The 20782-nt window shown below is 47.5% G+C and overlaps 1 long non-coding RNA gene across 1 annotated transcript in view; it reads left to right on the top strand.

Annotated features, from left to right (window-relative positions):
* The window catches only part of LOC149524371 (uncharacterized), a 79296-nt gene that overhangs the window by 15181 nt on the left and 43333 nt on the right, over positions 1 to 20782 (top strand). The window lies entirely within an intron of this gene.

Below are 20782 nucleotides of genomic sequence, written 5' to 3'. Positions count from 1 at the left end.
AGCATCGGCAGAGAATATGCAAATGACAGCGCAACAAAAGGCTGCAGTGTAGACGTAGCCACTGTGACTAATGCCCTTAGCTAGTCACATTTCAACACCAGAGTCCAACTGTGAGATTATTTCAGTGAAGGGCATCCATCAAATGCAATTTTGTGAGTAGCACAAGTTGAGGGATAGGAACTTACATCGCTCAGGTATCTGCTTATGGAGTATTAGATTCTTTTATCTTCACCCAACTCAAGTTTAATACAAGGTGGTTTGCTTCCTACGTCCTCTAACAATTACCAGGAGAACAATGAGAAGAGAGATGTGATATTTTAAAAGGGCAGAAAATGCAAGCAAACTGCTCCAGGCTTTCTTTAGCCATAATTAAGGTGCTCCACATCTTTCCCTCCCTTTTGTTGACGACGTTTATAGACCAATAAATAAAAGTCTTGCCTCCAAGTTCGGTCAGACATAAATGCTTCCATCAGTGATTATTTACTGCAGATTTCATACTTTTAGTAAACAATGCATATGAATTGCTAATACTACGTGATTATGGATTCCTCTTAGTCCAGGGACTTGAAAGAGCTCTAAAAATTGAGCTGTTGCACAACATATTAAGTGACAATGTCACAATCTACTATATAGTTTAGAGAGTTGTCTGTCTGCTTGATCAAGAACTCCTCCTAAACTGTAAGAGGTAGGACCACCAAATAGTGACGTAAAAGAGTAGTTGATTAATCGATGACTGGCATTCCCCCCCCCCCCACCTTGCTGCCTCTATATGGGTATGTCTACACTACCCCGCTAATTCGAACTAGCAGGGTAATGTAGGCATACCGCACTTGCAAATGAAGCCCGGGATTTGAATTTTCCGGGCTTCATTTGCATAAACCGGGCGCCGCCATTTTTCAATCCCAGCTAGTTCGAACCCCGTGCCGCGCGGCTACACGCGGCACGGAGTAGCTAGTTCGGATTAGGCTTCCTAATCCGAACTAGCTGTACTCGTGGAATGAGGAGTACAGCTAGTTCGGATTAGGAAGCCTAATCCGAACTAGCTACTCCGTGCCGCGTGTAGCCGCGCGGCACGGGGTTCGAACTAGCCGGGATTTAAAAATGGCGGCACCCGGTTTATGCAAATGAAGCCCGGAAAATTCAAATCCCGGGCTTCATTTGCAAGTGTGGTATGCCTACATTACCCCGCTAGTTCGAATTAGTGGGGTAGTGTAGACATACCCTATCAGAGGCAGCAAGGGGGGGGGGAGAAGCAGGGACTGGTGCTGGGGAGAGCCAGCTTAAAAGCCAGTTCCCTCCAACACTATCTCCACAATGCAGGGGAGGAGGGAGCAGGGGAGGCAGAGGCTCAGTGGTCCAGGACTCGCACTGGGTCCTGGACCTACCCTGCTGCGGTAGTTTTTACGACATTTAAAATGCACAACCGCAGCGATCTCTGAGCTGGTGTGAGCTGAGATTGCTCAGTCCCAGCTCACACCGGCTCTGGGAGCTACCCCTACTGTGGCTCTGCAGAGCACCTCTCTTTATCAACTAATTGTGTAGCAGATACAAATTGAATCAACTACACAATTAGCCAAATATCCGCTCCTTAACTTCCTTATCACCAAATTTGGTATACAGCTTCCTTTATCATAATTCAAAGCAACGTAAAGGTTTGGTTGTGCCAGGAAAATGGGATGTGTTTACAATGGGATTGACTCTCATAAAACCAAACAGAAGAGAGACAATAACCAAATCAAGTACAGTCCTCAATATTGACATAATTGAGCAAATGTTGAAAGAGACTGAACCAAGATGAGCCAGAAAAATAGGATGAACTTGGAATAGGATTGCTTCTGAATAACCCTTATAGAAAAGAGAGAAAACAGAGAAATTTGGAGTCTGTTCTGACACAGCTAAATCAATGCTTACAGTCTGAAAAATAGAAGAAAACATTATCGGAAACCAAATTGACTATAGACCTTTTTTGTTAAGTCATAGAGAATGTTAAGAGTTTATAGGGATGAAGAAACAAAATACACTTGATGGAATTCCCAAATTACCAATCTGAGCAATGCCAGTAAATGTGCTAGTATACTATAAGTTACAGATTGTTCGCCATAGGATTTCAGAAGAATAAAAAACAGATAATGGCCCATGTAATGGCAAGGCCTCCCCTCAAGCAGTGCCCCTTGTTGATCACTTCAGTTCACAATGGATTATCTATCTCTAGGTCTTCTAGGGTTTGGCCCACTGGCCAAATCACCTAAAAGTTCACTTTCCTTATGGGGTGACAAAAGGGTCCAACTAAAAGCTCAAAACAAATGCCCAGACTTCTAGTTCTTATACCCCCTATGGCCTTCACTGAAGTCTTTTGCTTCCATCTACTGAAGAGGTTCTCTTGTCTTACTTCCTCCTCAGTAGGATTTTCCCCCTACCTCCCTTCCACAGGGACTCTTAAGATGCGTCTATTCTGCAGCGCTATTTTGGGATACTGGAATCCCGAAATAGCCATTCCCTGTCTTTTGAGCATGCCTGTTATTTCAAAATATAATAGTCTCGCTATTCCGGCGTCCCTGTAAACCTCATTCCACAAGGAATAAGGGATGTTTTGGAATAGCAATTTATTTTTTAAATAAGTGCAGTGTAGACAGCGATTTGCATAGCTCAAACTGCGTAGCTTATTTCAAGCTTCGGGTGCAGTGTAGATGCACCCTTACAGCCTCATATAGGGACTATGAAGAGTGTGGAGATCAGTGATCACCCCCACAGGAGCTATTCTGCTCTCTGGGGGTCACTTCTATTCCCCTTCCAGAATGCTAGAACCAGGACTGTCTCCCTGGACACTAGTCCCTTACTCCCGGGACTCACCGCAGGCATTAGTGGTATTGCTGTGACTCAACTCTCTAGCCACAGTCACCACACCCAAAATGCTGAGCTTTATCTGCAGTATGCTCCTACTGCCTCTGCTGTCTCTCTCCTAGCAAGCTGACCTCCCAGCTCTGTTTTACGTACCATAGTTCGATTCCCTGCAGCTGAAGTCACTGTCATATCATCATGAGCTGGAGGCTAGCTGGTAGGTCATAGGCAAAGCTGAACTTTGCTTGCCTTAGAGGGCCAGATAGCCTGTGACACCCCACAATTCATGGGTGGCTCAGAATTATTTTTGATATATCAGTTCAAGGATTCCATACCAAGCCCCTGGCCCCAAAAGGGGAAACAAAAGTTAAAACAGCCAAAAACTAGCTAAAATGTCCTGGCATAGACACAAATCCATAGCTGGCATTTGTAGCTTAACACTGCACGTGCCTCAAAAGGCTTTGAGGATCAGCAGCTCACAAGCTCAGTGGTGCAGAAGGATGGAAACTTGAATGCCAACATCTAACAAGCTTTGTGAGCTACAAACATTACCCTTGGAGTAGTTACAAGAGAGCTCTATGCCAGGACAATGGAACAAAAGAATTAACAGGACAAGAATTCCTGACAATAACCCTCTCTGTACATAGGAAAGAGTGGTAGGGTCCAAACAAGAAATGGCTGGCAGTCTGCCTAAGGAATGACTGTGCTGTGCACTCCCAGTTCATAGGTCACAGCTAAGGACTGAAAGTAAGCTGTAAAATAACCAGGCTCAATTAGTTTTTTAGTAAAAAATAAATCCACATGGTTCAGAAATCCACACAGCACATTAGCAAGTTGGAGAACAACTTGCAGTGTAGCTTCTTTAGTATGTTCCAAATGATAATCTCAATTCTGACGATATTTAGAATCCCCTTGTTTACAATAAGTAGAAGATGCCACAAACTCCACAGACTGTACATCTTTTTTCTTACCTCATTTCATACATATTTTGCAGTGCACAAAAATATCTGTACCAACATGCTGCGCTTGTCGATCCCTAGCACCGAGTTCTTACTGGGCAAGCCTCAGCAGAACAAATATTTCGTGGCTCACTGAGACTATGTCTACACTACAGGGATCTATTGGAAAAAGGTACGCAAATTGTGAAGTGCAATTTGCGTACCTTTTTCCGATAGTTTATTCAGAAGAGGCTTTTCTGAAATGTGGCCCATCTACACTGGGCCAAGTTCTGAAAGAGGAGGTTTTTCTGGAAGAGCCCTTCTTCCTTGTGGGAGGAGGAAGACAGGGCTTCTGAAAGCACACGTCTACTCTTCCACAAAAAAAAAGTGGAAGAGTAGACACGTTCCCTGAAGAGATATCCAGGAAACCCCCCGGGCTACATCTAGACTGGCATGATTTTCCGAAAATGCTTTTAATGGAAAAGTTTTCCGTTAAAAGCATTTTCGGAAAAGCGCATCTAGATTGGCAGGACGCTTTTCCGCAAAAGTACTTTTTGCAGAAAAGCGTCTGTGGCCAATCTAGACGCGCTTTTCCGCAAAAAAGCTCCGATCGCCATTTTTGCGATTGGGGCTTTTTTGCGGAAAACAGTACTGTGCTGTCTACACTGGCCCTTTTGTGCAAAAGTCTTTCGGAAAAAGACTTTTGCCCGAACAGGAGCAGCATAGTATTTCCGGAAAAGCACTGACAATCTTACATGAGATCAAGTCAAGCGGAAATTCAAGCGGCCAGTGTAGATAGCTGGCAAGTTTTTTCCGGAAAAGCGGCTTATTTTCCCGGAAAAACTTGCCAGTCTAGACATAGCCCCGTAGTGCAGACATAGCCAGATTCTACGTATACACCGAATTAAGATTATGAAAGTTCCATTTATAGTAAATTTCTACAATAAACCTTAGCATGATAGAAAGCAGAGTGGAAAATATACAACGTTGGCTAACATACCTCTGTGCTCCCCTGTTCAAAGGTCACAAGTCACTCCTCCGGAGCAGAGAAAGTCTCTAAACAAACAAAGCAGAACACCTGCTCTCTGTAGCTGTAGAGCCCCTAGACCTTGGTATGGATCATCTTCCTGTGCTAACTAACGTAACACACGCCCACCAGTTCACTGACAGTGAAAAATATGAGGAGTAGTAAGGACAGGGTTCAGGAACATGCCCACTTTTGTGGCTAAAGAAGCCACTGCAGAAGGAACTCCTGAGAGCAGAAAGGTTGAGTGTGTAGAAGGAAGAATACTCACTCTCAGGGGGTTTCAATCATCCTTACCTTCTCCAGTGGTTCTTCGCCTCATCTCTATTGTGACTGCCTGTTTCCTGTCAGGACCTCTAGTGCCTGCCTCCCATTTATCCAGGACTTCTCCCACTTAGAAGTATAGGAAAGCGGAATGACTGTGACTCTCATGTTGAGATCCCATGGTTTACCCTGTCCTCTAGCATACCCAGCTTTTCATTAAATTGGCTGGGGTAGTTTGTGATTGTAATGTTTAGCAGGTACAATGTTTCTTTTGCATTTGATTTTCAGAAACAAAATGGAAAGATAAGAACAGTAGATACTGCAACCTGTTGTGTAGCATCCTTGTTTATCCACACCCTCTCCCCTCAGGCATGTAATTGGCTCAGGGAATTGTAATGGCATACAAAATTGTATTGTGCTGTTCACCACTAGATGATGCTGTGTGTAACATACCTTATGTAAGCTAACCTCAGACATACCGGTCAGAGCATCTTATAGTGAACACATCTGGTGTATCTCTCAGAGGAGGAAACTTTGTAGCCAGTCCATATCTGATACAGAAACCTGACCAGCTTGTAGCAGTTTTACAACTACCACGTACAAGGTATACATGACAGAAATAAATCCCGGTCTCTTAAAGCCTTCCTGTGTGTCACACCTGCATTACTGTACTTTCCAGGGACACAATTATACAGATGCGAAGCCTTCGTTGGAGGCTGCATGACCCAGAGAAATGCAATTAGAAGGAAATAAATTAGTGCCCTATGACTCAGGAGCTTAAAATGTGACATTCTGGAAGAAAAGGTGTATTTCAGGGCACAGGTTTCTGGCACATTTCATTTGCAGAAAGGTTTTATGGATTTGGCTCCAAGTCTACAGATGGAAAGCTATATTTTTTTAGGGACAGCTGCTTGAGAACTACTGTTAAGACAGTTTAGTCATACAGAGGAGCTAAAGAAAAAGGGAGCAGCTCAAATGGGCAGTTAGCAATATGCTTTTCCACTGATCCTTTCAGGTCCTTGGTTAGGAGATAATCCAGATCTGTCAAATAATTTATTGCCATGTCAGGTAGCCCTGAACAGGTGACATAGTTACAGCATTCCCAAGAGATGAAGGATGGTCACCACACTTGTTTGGGGCTCAGCAGATCTAAATTCAGCTCCTGGCTCTGCCCCAGTGCTTCTCTCAGGCAAGTCACTGGAGCTACGTCTACACTGAAAGGTTTTTGCGCAAAGACAGTTGTTTTTGCACAAAAACCTGTGGAACGTCCATACCTCAAATGTGCTTTTGCGCAAGGAAATCAAGAGTAAAATGGCAGAACAGAGGGCTTTTTTCTGCCATAGGTAAACCTCCTTTTACGAGGCATAACTCCCTTTTGTGCAAGAGTTCTTGCACAAAAAGGCAAGTGTGGATGTTCCAGAGGAGTTTCTTGTGCAAGAAACCTCTATGGGAAAAAGCACAGGTGCTCTGATGGCCATTCTGTGAACGGCCATCAGAGCTTTCCTGCGCAAGAATGTCCATGTAGTGTGGACGCTTTCTTGCACAAAAGCACATCGCTTTTGCAATGTGCTTTGAGGTGTGGACGTGCTCTTGCACAAGAAGTTTTTGCGCAAACACTCTTGCGCAAAAGGCTTCTTGTGCAAGAAGCATGTAGCATAGTGTAGCCTGAGGGTATGTCTATACTGCAATAAAACACCTATGCCTAGCCAGAGTTAGTGACCCAGGCTTGTGGGGCTCATACAGCAGGGCAATACATCTGCAATATAAATGATCAGGCTTAGGCCAGAGCCCCAGCTCTAGGACTTCTTAAGGCAGTGGCTCTCACCTTTCTAGACTACTGTATGTCTTTCAGGACTCTGATTTGTCTTGTGTATCCCAAGTGCAGTGTAAGCCCCAGGTTCAAACTTAACCCCCCTTCTGTCTACACACAAATTGTGCTAATATGAGTCAAGTCAGGATCCAGGGTTCAAGCCATATTGCTTTGCAGAAGTGGCTCAGCCCACTGGACACACTTTGGAAGTCCTCCACAAGTGTCCCATAATCCCATGGGCTTCATGGCTTTACTTTCTTTTCCCTTTGAATAGTCAAGTTTCTCACGCTGCATTGTGAGCAAAGAGCTACAGTGGCCACATTTCGGAAGGGTGCAAAGAAATCTGAGATACGGGTAAGTGGACTCAGGCCGACAGTGTAGATACCGAAGCCCCAACTAACTGGAGCTTCTGCTACCTCGGGTTTATGTTGCAATGTAGACACACCCTTTGGCACAGATTCTCAAGGGAACGTAGGCTCCCCACTTCCACTGAAATCAATAAAAGTGAGAAGTCTAAATACCTTTGAGGATTTGGACCTTAGTTTCTGTGTTTCTCAGACAGGTGGAATAATAGTACTACTTTTCTCCCACCTAATTTCTTTTTCTATTTAGTCTTGCTAATTGTTTGTCCAATATCTTGTATAGTAGGACTCTGATTTTGAATGGATCCTCTAGATGTAGCTGTAATAAGTAAGCAATTATGAAATGATCCTTTTTCTTCTTTCCCCCGCCCCCTCTTCACCACTGTGTAATTACCCCAAAGATTAATTTGGCCTGAACTTTCATCCTTTTCCACAAACACACCAATCTTTGTAGTGAATCCAGATATTATAGCTGCCAGCTAAAGCAAGTGGCTCAACTTTTTCAGACAATTGCTCCCCTTTCAGGAGTCTGATTTGTCTTGCGCACCCTAAGTTTCACTTCACTTAAAAACAACTTGCTTACAAAATCAGAAATAAAAATACAACAGCATCACAGCACTGAAACACTGCTGCCTCTCTCATTTTCACCATATATTTCTAAAACAAATAATTTGGAATAGAAACATTATACTTACATTTCAGTGTATAGAATCTACAGCACTGCACACAAGTTATTGTGTGAAATTTTAATTTGTACTGACTTCGCTAGGGCATTTTTCTGTAATCTGTTGTAAAACTCAGTAAATATCTAGATGAATTGATCTATCTCCCTGGAAGACTCCTGCATACTCCCAGGGGTAAGCGTATCTCTTGTTGAGAAGCATGAAGCTAAAGCATGTGTGCACGCACGCACACACACACACGGAATTAGGTATAGATCACAGGACCTTCTGCTCTGTAGCTGTCAAAAGCATCAGAGCATACATGACATTTCTTCTTTATAGGTCACTTCCTAGAAGGCAAAAGTAGGGCAAAGCAGACAGACAGACACACACACACACCCTTTCTCTTCCCCCTTCCCCCACCAATGATTTTAGTGGAATCACTGCAGCAAGTCCAAAACGGTCTGTGAAAGGAATAATCCCTGGTAGTGCATGTGGGCTGCCATGCCCTGTGTACTGCTACTGGTAAAACAGCTTAGCTGAAGTGCCTCACTACATGCTATTCTGCAACATTGCATGCAAGGGAGGAGGCTTCTAGCGGAATTTCCTGCAGTGCTCTCTTCTTGTCTGTAGATGGTGCTGTATCCAGTAGAAAGGCATTGTCTCAGTGTCCGCCAGGAGGGAGGGGGAGAAATACACAGGAAGGGAGGAGATACCTCCCTTTCAAACCTGGGCACAGATGCCCTTCCAAATGTGTCCTTTAGTAGTATTTGAGGGCCCCAGGAAGAATCAGGATCCCACTGCATTGGGCACTCAACACACCCATAGCAAAGAGAGGGGTTCCTGCCCCCAGGACGGTGCAATCAACACAAACTTGCGGAGTGAGACCCAGCACAGAAGCAGGTGGTCAGGGGGACACTGTGAGCCAGTTCTGAGTCTTCTTAGAACATATATTTGTTTGTATTATTGCAAAGTCTGACTTAGGGTCAGGCAAGGGCACTTGGGGCTGGAGTGGGGAGAGGGAGGGATTGTTGGAGTGGGGGGGAGGGCAATTGGTGGGGAGAGAGGGAGCAGAAAGGAAAACAAAGAAAGGAAGATGAGAACCGGAGGCACTCTGGGATGGCCAAGGGGGAGGGCAACAACAACCAAAGGCAAGAAAGCAAATTAAGTGGTGAGGGGAGCGACAAATCTAGAGGCCCAGGTTCAGAATGCAATGAATTGTCAGGCACCTGAAAGCTCCTCCTGACTGCTCCCCACAAGAGCTGCTGGGTGGGATCTGGGCTCAGTGAGGCTGATAAGGCAGTGGCATAGGCAGGGAAGCTGTCTTTCTCCCTTCACCTATTAGCTGGTGCAGGCTGTTTTGGGAACAGAGCCCTGTAGTTTGCTCCATCATCTCCTCCTGGGGGCTGCTGTTCTGTCACCAACCTATAACCCACACCCTCCCCGTCCTCCTAGGCCAGGAGGATGTCACCTCAGACCGTACACAATCCATGAGATAAAAGGGGCCATTTCCAGATTGTGGGAAGGATTTCTTGAATCCCCACCCCTCACCCAGCAGCTCCCTGTATACAGGTGGCTTTCCCAAAAGGGCTGCCTGCTGCGCAGCTTCTCTCCACACCCACATTTGTTACCTCTGATGCTGCATGTTGATTGCCCTTTGAACAAGCACACCTCAGCCTCTGAGCACAAAGGGCAAACTCTGGAGGAGAGCATGCCAGGACTGCGACGTGGCATTGCCTTCTAATGCAAACAAAACACCCAGCCCAGGTGTTACAGGGTTTTCACTTACTGCCTCCCTGCTGAGTACTGTAATACATTGGCTACCCCCAGCAACCAGGTGCCTCCTAAGCCTGGGAATCCTTGACAGCTCCCATACAGCTAGCCCTCACTGGGTACCTGCTGCAGCTGCATTCTTTCTCTTATACCAAGGCACCTACTTCTTTGCTGGTATCTGCAACAAGCTGGTCAGGTGATCCCCAAATGCTGCCACCCTACTGCGTAATGGCAGTAGTTTTGCATTTCCACACCTCTCCCATTACACCCAGGCATTCAGTGGAACATCAACGTGGGAAATCCATCAGAGAGGGAATCAAATGAGGGGATGAAAAGCTGGATATGAGGCAACAGTGTGCCCCTGTAGCCAAAAAAGGCATATTGGGCTGCACTAGTAGGAGCCTTGCCAGCAGATCTAGAGAAGTGATTATTCATCTTTATTCGGCACTGGTGAGGCCACATCTAGGGCGTGCCTACACAGCAGGGCTTAACTCAAAATAAACTGCGCAAATTGAGCTGCGTCAATTGCATAGCTTATTTTGAAATAGCTTACAGGCAGTCCCCGGGTTACGTACAAGATAGGGACTATAGGTTTGTTCTTCAGTTGAATCTGTATGTAAGTCGGAACTGGCGTCCAGATTCAGCCGCTGCTGAAACTGACCGCCAGTTCTGACTTACATACAGATTCAACTTAAGAACCCCAAGCGTCCCCAAGTCAGCTGCTGCTGAAACTGATCAGCGGCTGATTCCAGGAAGCTCGGGGCAGAGCAAATCTGCCTCGGGCTTCCTGTAGTCAGCACTGGTCAGTTTCAGCAGCGGCTGACTTGGGGACGCCTGGGGCAGAGCAGCTGGGGTGCTGCTGGGTTGCTCCAGTAGCGCCACTCCTCGGCGCTACTGGACCAACCCAGCAGCACCCCATCTGCTCTGCCCCAGGCGTCCTGATTCAGCCGCTGCTGAAACTGACCAGCAGCGGCTGAATCAGGACGCCTGGGGTGCTGCTGGGTTGGTCCAGTAGTGCCCAGAGCGGCGCTGCGGGACCAACCGGCAGCGCCCCAGCTGCTCTGCCCCAGGGTCCACAACAAAAGCCTGGTCTGCTGGGGGGGGGGGGGCGCACTAGCTGCGCCCGCCCCCCAGCAGACCAGAGAGACAGAGAGCAAAGCCGCGGAGCACGCCCACAGCGGGACAGCCCAAGCGCGCCTGGGCTGTCCTGCTGTGGGCGTGCTCCAAGGCTTTGCTCCCTGTCTCCCTGCAGACCAGGGAGACGGAGAGCAAAGCCGTGGAGCACACCCGCAGCGGGACAGCCCGGGCGCGATTGAGCTGTCCCTCTGTGGGCATACTCCGCGGCTTTGCTCCCCATCTCCCTGGTCTGCAGGGAGACGGGGAGCAAAGCCTTGGAGCACGCCTGCAGCGGGACAGCCCAGGCGCGCCCGGGCTGTCCCGCTGCGGGCGTGCTCCAAGGCTTTGCTCCTGTCCCCCTGGTCTGCTGGGGGGGTCCAGCAAAGCCTCTGGACCCTCCCCCCCAGCAGACCAGGGACACCCGAGCAAAGCCGCCGCCTGGGCAGGTTTGCTCGTTTGCCCGCTGCCTGGGCGGCTGCCTGGGCGGCTTTGCTCCCGGGCGGCGGCTTTGCTCGGGTGTCCCTGGTCTCCTGGGGGGAGTCCAGCGGCTTTGCTGGACCCCCCCAGCAGACCAGGGGGACAGGAGCAAAGCCGCCCAGGCAGCGGGAGTCCCGCTGCCTGGGCGGCTTTGCTCCCAGGCAAACGAGCAAAGCCGCCCAGACGGCGGCTTTGCTCGGGTGTCCCTGGTCTGCTGGGGGGGCCCAGCGGCTTTGCTGGACCCCCCCCAGCAGACCAGAGAGACCAGGAGAAGCTTTTCTCGCCCCGGAGGACACGGGTGGCGACCTGCCGCCCGTGAGCTCTGGGGCGAGAAAAGCCCCGTTCGTAAGTGCAGATCCGACATAAGTCGGATCCGCGTAAGTCGGGGACTGCCTGTATTTTGAGTTTTGGTGCTATCTACACAGCACTTATTTTGAAATAGAGCACTCTTCCCTGGACTTCCCTTACTCCTCATACAATGAGGGTTACAGGAGTCAGAGTAAGAAATCCTCCAGCTTGACAATATTTTGACATTATGTCAAAATAACTCCCAGCTGCATGGATGCGGACTATGTTATTTCGAAATAACACTAGTTATTTTGAAATAATTTTGCTGTGTAGACATAGCCCTAGAGTATTGCATCCAATTCTGGGCCCCTCCCCCCCCCCACTACAGAAAGGATGTGGGCGCATTAGAGAGGGTCCAGTGGAGGGCAAAAAAAATGATTAGAGAGCTGGAGCACATGATTTATGGGGAGAGGCTGAGGGATTTAGTCTGGTTAGTCTACAGAAGGAAAGCGTGAGGGGGTATTTGATAGCAGCTTTCAACTACCTGAAGAGGGGTTCCAGAGAGGATGGAGAGAAGCTGTTCTCAGTGGTGACAGATGACAGAACGAGGAGCAATGGTCTGAAGTTGCAGTGGGGGAGGTCTAAGTTGGATATTAGGAAAAACTATTTCACTAGGAGGGTGGTGAAGCACTAGAATGGGTTACCTAGGGAGGTTGTTAAGTCCTGGCTTGACAAAGCCCTGGCTGGGATGACTTAGTTGGGATTGGTCCTGCTTTTAGTGGGGGTTGGACTCAATGACCTCCTGAGGTCTCTTCCAACCCTGTGATTCTATGAAATGGGTCTTAAATCTGAGTTTGGAACATGACAGCATTTCTGTCCCTCCTCCTGGTTTTCAGCGATGTTCATTATCAGCCTTTCTAATCTTCCAGGAAGGCAGGGGACACACTGCTGCTCTTGCAGTGGCAGCAGCAGCACCTTCCTAGGTTGCTATGGACCAGCTATCTAAGGACTTATTTCCAGGGCCAGATTTGTAGTTGAAGGGTAACATTAAAGGAACATCAGCCACTGGATCAGTCACTGGACCCAACAACATCAGCCACTACATCAGGGGCTCATTTAACTGCACATCCACTAATGTGATCTATGCCAGTGGTTCTCAACCGTGGGCCATATGGCTCCCCAGGGGCACACCCTTCCTCTAGGGGGCCACATGGAAAAAACGGAACATTGAGGAAAATTATGTACCTTTTTTCCAACTAACAGCGGCTATGAGGGGGCCACAGAGGTAAACGAGGCTCAGAAGGGGGCCATGAGCAAAAAAAGGTTGAGAAACACTGATCTATGCAATCAAATGCCAGCAATGTCCCACTTCCATGTATATTGGCCAAACAGGACAGTCTCTATGGGAAAGTATTAATGGACACAAATCAGATACCCGAAAAAGCAACACGCAGAAACCTGTTGGAAAACACTTTAGCCTGCCTGGGCAGTCATTCATGGATCTCAAAGTCACCGTGTTGTTTCAGGCCAATTCCACAAGCCAAATTCACAGGGAACGTTTGAACTTAACTTCATTTACAAGTTTGATTCCTAACAAAGAGGAATGAATAAAGATATTGGCTGGCTCACACACTACCTTCCACATCCTAATGACTTAACCAACCAACCAATGGGAACTTATAGAGGTGCAAATTGTTCTTATCAGCCTCTTGTAACTTGAACAATCCAATTCACTATTTTTTTCCTCCTTTTTTTCTTTCTGACCTGCCTTCCCTCCTCCCTGCCCATCTTCCCTTATTTGTTCTTGAGTCTGGACTTTTAATACTCCAGTAATCTGAAGAAGTGGGTTGTGCCAATAAAAGCTCATGATACCATCTACATGTTTTGTTCATCTTTAAGGTGCTGCTAGTCTATTTATTGTTTTTTAAGTTTTTTCTAGTTACAGACTAACTCAACTACCCCTCTGAAGCTATTAAAGGAACAAACAGAGAGAGAGAGAGAGAGAGAGAGAGAGACGTAGTCCCTGCCAGTGACCTTTGGAAGGGAGGCTGCAGTTTTGTGGCTTGCGTTCAGGCAGCTTTCAGGGAATCATTTATCCAGTGTGGATTCAAAAACCATTTTAGCAGCGATTAGCACTTCAGTGTGTGTATGAGGGTAACACAGCAGAGCACGCCTCCAGGGTGATGTTTGCACAGGCTGACTGAGTAGATGGAGGAAGGGGTAGGAGAAGAGAGAGAAATACTGGACTCAGGACTTTGTCCTGTCCTGTCTTTCAGCTGTGGGGCATGCGGTGACACATCAGGATATGGTGATATGATGGGCCATGGCCTGGCTAGACCAGTTCATAGCTGGCCCACCCAAGATGATCAGAGAGGCTCATGGTGATGCCTTCATGGCAACTAGACACCCACGGCTGGCTCGTGCCAGCAAACTCAGGTGCCCAGGGCTCAAGCTGCAGGTCTGTTTCATTTCTGTGTAGATGCTAGAGCCTGGGCTGGAGCATTGGCTCTAGGACCCTGCAAGATGGGAAGGTCCCAGAGGTTGGGCTCCAGTCCAAGCCTGGAGGTCTATATAGCAATGAAATAGCCCCTTGAACCCGAGTCTGCAACTGTCCAACCATGGATTTCAGTTTGCTGTGTAGTTGTATCGTCAGAGGTCTCACAGCACCTGCTACCTCCGTTTGCAAGAAAGCGTCTAACAGGTCAGGTGCCCATTGTCTCCTCCTGCAATCACGTTTATTTATGGAGGATGCCCAGCCTACCTCAAAATCCTGCCCAGCCTCTAGAGCAAGGGTCTTCAAAATCAGAACCTCTGGCCAGTGACAGAGGGCATATTGTCAACAGACTACCGACAACTTGCTCCTCCAACCCCTCTTTATTGTGCTGGAGCGGGAGCCAGAAGCGACTGGCAGGCAGCAAGGTTGGATTATTATTTCTTGGACTGGACCCAGGGCTGCAAGGGAACCAGAGGATTGTTCCGCCTATGCTGTAAAGTACCACAGACAGGAGAAGGCTGGAGCGCATACATGGGCAGCAGGACTCCCGAGGGCAGGAGAGCTCTGTGGTTTCGTTCAGGATGACGCCTTGTTTAGTGATGAGCCATGATGGGGCTTTCAGCATCTGTTGCCTGGAGAAAGTGGTGGGAGTTGCAAGGCTTTGGGTCTCAAACCTTCTACTGAACCTTGCTTTCTGAGGCGGCAATTCCTTCTGTATCTTCTGCTTCCCTGGCCGTTAGGCCCTTGCCAGGCTCTAAATCATCTGGTCCATGCCACTCGCCCCTTCCATGCTAATCCCCGGGCCACTTCTCCTGTGCCACAGCCCCTTTCCCACCACTCTCCCTAGGGGGCCTTGGGGAAGTCACATCCCCTGTACCTTGTGGCCCCCATTTGTAAAGCAGGGCAGTGGTGAATGTGTTTATTTCAAACCACATTGTCACTGAAGGCTGGAGAATGGTGGGTGGAGTCTCCACATCCCGGTCAGTGCCTTAGCCCCAAGACCACCCTCCCTCCCTCCCTCCTTCAGATGGCGCAGGGTATGTCTACACTGCAATGTAAGCCCAGGCCTGGCCTCAAGCATAAGCCCAAATCCCTGGAGTTTCCACACAATTCTGTCTGACTTGGGCCTGAGGTCCACAACTCTGCAGGGTGGGTAAATTTGAGCCAGGGTCCCATTGGGACGTGGGCCAAAGCACCTTCATTTTGCAGTACGGATGTAGCTTGGGCCCACGCTCAGGCTCTGAGAGTCTGTGAATGCTATCCCACAATCCAATGGGCCGGCAGTCTTGGTCCTCTCTCTCCCGAGAGTAGCCAGTCAACTCTCAGGGAATGGAACCAGTCTCCCACATGCAAGGACCACAGCTTGGCATATAACCCTTCTGTTTTATCCTGACCCCTGAGTTGCAAACACTGTGAACCTTCTTCTGCGTTTGCCATGGCCACTGGCCAAAGAAGTCCTTTGTCAAGCTTGCAAATCCCTGGTGGTGGAGCCAGAGGCCCCTCCCCAACCACAGGGCAAGTCTTCAGCACCACAGAGCGCCACAGGGAGGGTGGGCAGCATGTGGCCCTAACCTCCCCAGCCCTGGAACATAGAGAGAGTAGGTGGTGTGTGGCCCCAGCCTTCCCACCCTGGAGCATGGAGCAGACACACTGCCCCAGCCTCAGCGTGGCTGAAGCCTGGGGCAGCAACACGGTCCCCAGAACACCTACTGCTGAGCCGTGCTGACGCAGTAGGCATTCTGGGGGTGGAGTGTGGGCAGGGCCATGCCTGTCATTTTGAGGAGGCTGGATTTGAACAGGAACCTACAAGGAGATGGGCTCCATTGACCTCAGCCCTAACTATTCAGCAATATTAAAATGGGGAGCCTGCCATCTCTTCCCTGTGGAGATGACTGTTGTAGTTATAAGTATTAATTCCATCAGGCATTTATGCCTAGCTCAGCACATAGTGGATTGAATGAAGAGCTCACACCCTGAGAGCTCACATAAGGATCCATACAAAGAATCTAATTAAATTAAGTCTGGATGAGCAGCTTAAAGGTTATCAGCAATGAGAAAACAAAACTGCAAAGAGAGAGCCTGAAAAGTCTGATGATTTGGATTGGTTTTCAAAGAACACGTTTCTCCTTTTATAAAAATTACGGGAAGCAATTCCTGAATTGTGCTTGGAGAGCCCCTGCAGGAGCAAAGAACTGAAACAAGAGCTTTATGAGGATCAGAGATGTTAAAACTTTCTAAGAGATCCTTTTCCCAACTGTTTCTCAGGCCTATGAATTAAATAAGTCTCCGTGAAAGCAAACACTAATTTAATCAGCTCCCTTCCCCATTCTGTTAGTTGCTTAGGTGTTCATTTCCTTAGCATATGCCATGTTATAATCTAATTAGTTTGTTATAGTTTCGAAGGGAAAGAAAAGAAAACACGACTCAATTCCTAATGGAAAGCACAAGCAGAAAAAATTCCCATTTTACGTTTTTTAAAATAAAAACAATTTTCACAGGCCTCCTTTAGTCATAATATAGAAGGAAAAAGGGGCATAGTTATTTCTCTTAGGGAGGAAAGGAAGGATTCTCTGGTGATTAGGATTCTAACCTGGAACTCTGCAAATGCAGGTTCATTTCTATGCTTTGTTACAAGTTGACTGCATGACCTATGGCAAGTCGCAGTCTGTCAATTCCTCCTCTGTAACAGGAGGTTAATAAGACTCCTCTACCTCACAGGGTTGCCAGGAGGGTATAAATACACTACAGACTATGAGGTGCTCTAATAGGGCATATATATATACAACGAAGAAAATCGACCCTCCGGAGGCTGATCTTCTAGTGTTCTGTTTAGCGGGTCTAGTGACACTGAGGGCAGCCCATGCCAGCGTCCTGTACTCCTCATTCTGCAAGGAGCAAGGGAAGCCAAGAGGAGCGTATGCTCCCATTGGCGTCCTGCAGTGTAGACACTGCAGCAGCTCGGCTTAAAATAAGCTGAATCCAGCTACACATTTTGCATAGGTGGCTGGTGTACCTTAAGCCGACTTGCCCAGTCTAGTGTAAACCAGGCCATAGCGTAGTAAAAGAGTCTATATAAATAACCAAGGTAGGTGCCGTAAGGGAGAGGGGCCTGAATATTTGTTTGATAATCTATCTGTGCAAAGTTACACCTTTGAAAGGAGAGACACCTACAAAACAGTTTGGCTTAGCCAGATTATAGCTTTGTTTCATTTCTGCTAGACCTTTACGCTCTTTGCAACAGGCAGCACAATATAGCTCACCCGGCAAGTTTCAGTTACTGAACTGGGGTGGGAGACTTGTCTAGTCTTGTATTTTCACCTACGGATGGACATCTCCCCGCATTGTAACAGCCATCACTGGCATCAGTGACTACTTCCCCCTGCTCATTGCACAAGTTGTCTTTTGCAGTCCATTTTTTCCCCATTTTGTACAACTGGCATTAGGAAACACAGAACAGCCTCTTATCAGCTCTCCTGTCCACTTCTCCCCCTTTTTATGGCACCCACTGTCATTTTGGGTACGTCTAAACTACATGGCTCCATAGACAGAGCCGTGTAGATTAGTTTATGCGAAAAAGGGAAATGAAGCTGCGATTTAAATAATCACCACTTCATTTAAATCAAAATGGCCACCGCGCTGTGCTGATCAGCTGATTGTCAGCACAGCGCGGCAGTCTAGATGGGGATCTGCCAACCCCAGAACCCTTCGTCGGCAGATCCTTTATGCCTCGTGAAACATAAAGGATCTGCCGACGAAGGGTTCTGGGGTCGGCAGATCCCCGTCTAGACTGCCGCGCTGAGCCGACACTCAGCAGATCGGCACAGCGTGGTGGCCATTTTGATTTAAATGAAGCGGCGATTATTTAAATTGCAGTTTAATTTCCCTTTGCCATCCTGCCTAATCTACATGGTTCCGTCGACAGAGCCATGTAGTCTAGACACACCCTTTAAGTCCTATTATGAGTTTTAACCTCCACAGGGATGTTTAGATGCTGCTCATCTATCTATCTATCTATCTATCTATCTATCTATCTATCTATCTATCTATCTATCTATCTATCTATCTATCTAGGAAGTCATACAGAATGCTACAGGGCTGGTAGCTTAGAGGTCCATGTGTAAAGAGATATGTTACTTTGTGAGACCCGAGGCTGTGACCCATGCTGAAACAGCCTGCCGCCAGTGCAGTTCTTAACAGGGGCCCCAGGAAGCTTTCCTGACACTGCTTTCTGTACCACTCTGGGAAGGCAGAGGTTAGATAATTCACCAGCTGGCCCGGAGGGGGTCATAGTGTTCCCTCTCCTTTGGCACTTTGGCTTCTTGTGCCACAAGCTCCTTCTTTATAGCTTGAAACCCCTCCCAACTTCGTATCATCTGCAAACTTAATAAGAGTACTCTCTGTGCCCATATCTAAACTGTTGATGAATATATTGAACAGAACCGGTCCCAAAACAGACTCCTGTGGAACCCCACTTTTTATGCCCTTCTAGCAGGATTGTGAACCATTAATAATTACTCTCTGAGAACGGTTATCCAGTCAGTTGTGCACCCACCTTATAGTAGCCCCATCTAAGTTGTATTTGCCTAGTTTGTTGATAAGAAGATCATGCGAGATTGTATCAAATGCCTTACTAAAGTCTAGGTATACCACATCCACTGCTTCTCCCTTATCCACAAGACTTGTTATCCTATCAAATACCTTGATATCCTATCGTTATCCTATCCTTTCACAGCAGCACTCAAGCTTACATAAAAAGTGAGCACAGATCCTTATGTTAAGTGGCACCGGTTGCTCCCTGCACTCCAGAGCCCTGCCTTCCAAAATGGAGGATGGACATGGCCACGTGCCAGTTCGTGGGGGGCAAATTGTGCTTCTGTGTGCAGTTGGTGGGCTTTCAGCCTGACCCCCTCCAAGCTGTAGTCTGCCCCTCTGATCTATCTCCTGGGTGCCGTCATGTTCCCCTCTCACAGACACAGTAGGTGAGAAAGAAAGAAGCGATCTGAGACCTTGTTTCTTTCATCATTATGCTCATCAGCCTCTGCTCTCCTCTCCTTGCTGCAAAAATGTGTTTTGTCTGGAAGGAAGTGACCTGTCACTAATCAGCCCTACCCTGTGAGGCAGGAATACGTCATCCCCATTTACAGCAGGGCAACTGAAACGAAGGCAAAGTGACCTAGATCATGCAGGAAGTCTGTCTCAGGGCTGCATTTTAAATGCAGGAGTTCCTAGCACGGCCTTTCACAACACCACTCAAGCTGACGGCTGAAGTTATTGCCCGAGTCAGCACATTTCGCTTTTAGACATACGATTGGCTTTCTGATAGAGTCGCATACCGACTCGTGAACTCACATGTTATAACGGGGAAGACTGTTGCTCTTTCTAAGAAAGAGCAATGATCACTTCATGCCCTAACTATAAAAGTTAGATCAATCCCATATGCTCCGTTTCCCTTATATATAATCTGCAATACTATTCCATACTCTGCTAGACTGGCTCGCATATGGACAGGAGCTTCCACGCTCACGACTGCTAAGGCCTGGTCTGTCTGGTGTTTATATGTTCTGCTATAGTGTGCAGCCCTGTCTTTCCTATTTAAATACAAACACCTAATACATTTTAGAAACCCTTTTGTATTTGTGTTAGCAAGGAGAGGTCTTCTGGACCACATATTTTGGACTGCCTTGCCCTGGCCATTTCAGGAGTCTGTGGCAGGAGCTTTTGGGAAAGCCATTGATCTCATCTTATTTGATTTGAATGGAAGAAGATTCAGGAGGCTGGAATAAGATACAGCCTCCTCTTTTCCCTTTCATTTGGACTTGAACTGAGATTGGGCACCAGCTCACGCTGACTTCCTCCTCACTCAGCCACACAGAGAACACCTCTGGGGAAGTAGCCTGGTGGGGAGAGAGAGGCTCCTCTGATCCCAGTGGCTGCCTTTGGACAGCTGTGGGATGAAAAGCAAGGCTGTCCCAGCCTGGCTGCTCTACAGATTTCAGCTCTGGTAGGAGTAGGATGTATGGCTGGGAGTTATGCAGAGTTACACCTCTTCAGAAGAAGAGTGTTGGAAGTTCAAGGTGTTTTTTCCCCAAACCCAGTTTTCCTTACACTTCTATACAATGAAGAGAACAATGGGAAAGGAATAGGGTGTGGCAATGTAGTAGCATTTGAATATCCCTGGATGGAAGGTGCCAAAGAAGGACCAAGTGTTTTACAAACATGAGTTGAGCCTCCATACCCCCAATCAGGCCAGGAAGTATTGTCACCCTAACTTTATAGGTGGGTCAAACAGGCCCAGGGACTTTGGGACAGCTTGGCTCAGTTCTCACAGCACGTCAGTGTCACAACAGGGAATAGAATCAGAGTCCTGAGTTCCCATCCTCCATTCTAACAACAAGGGCAGGCTTGTTTTTCTGTACTGGTTTGGATAAATTTTGGAACCAGATGCCATTGTTTCAGTATCGTGTTATTAGCTCCCACTGATCTCTGTGGGGAGTGTCAATATTAGCCAAAACCTAACTCCCGTACATAGTCTTTATGGGTTTTCCTTTTCTGCTATCCACCAATCCCTTTACACAATATACTCTCCTCTAACTTTGTGATGGCACAAGTGAGGCACACTGATACACACTTGCCTGCAGCATCATGGGCCGGTGTTTTCAGCTTGTTGATGACACAGCTGTATGGATGCTTCGTGCTGGTTTGAGACCAGCCATGATATCTCTGGATGAGCTTACCC

This window comes from Pelodiscus sinensis, chromosome 5 (genome assembly GCF_052426305.1).
Source record: "Pelodiscus sinensis isolate ZL-2025 chromosome 5, ASM5242630v1, whole genome shotgun sequence".
Lineage (NCBI taxonomy): Eukaryota > Metazoa > Chordata > Testudines > Trionychidae > Pelodiscus > Pelodiscus sinensis.
This window is presented reverse-complemented; position numbering and strand designations above follow the sequence as displayed.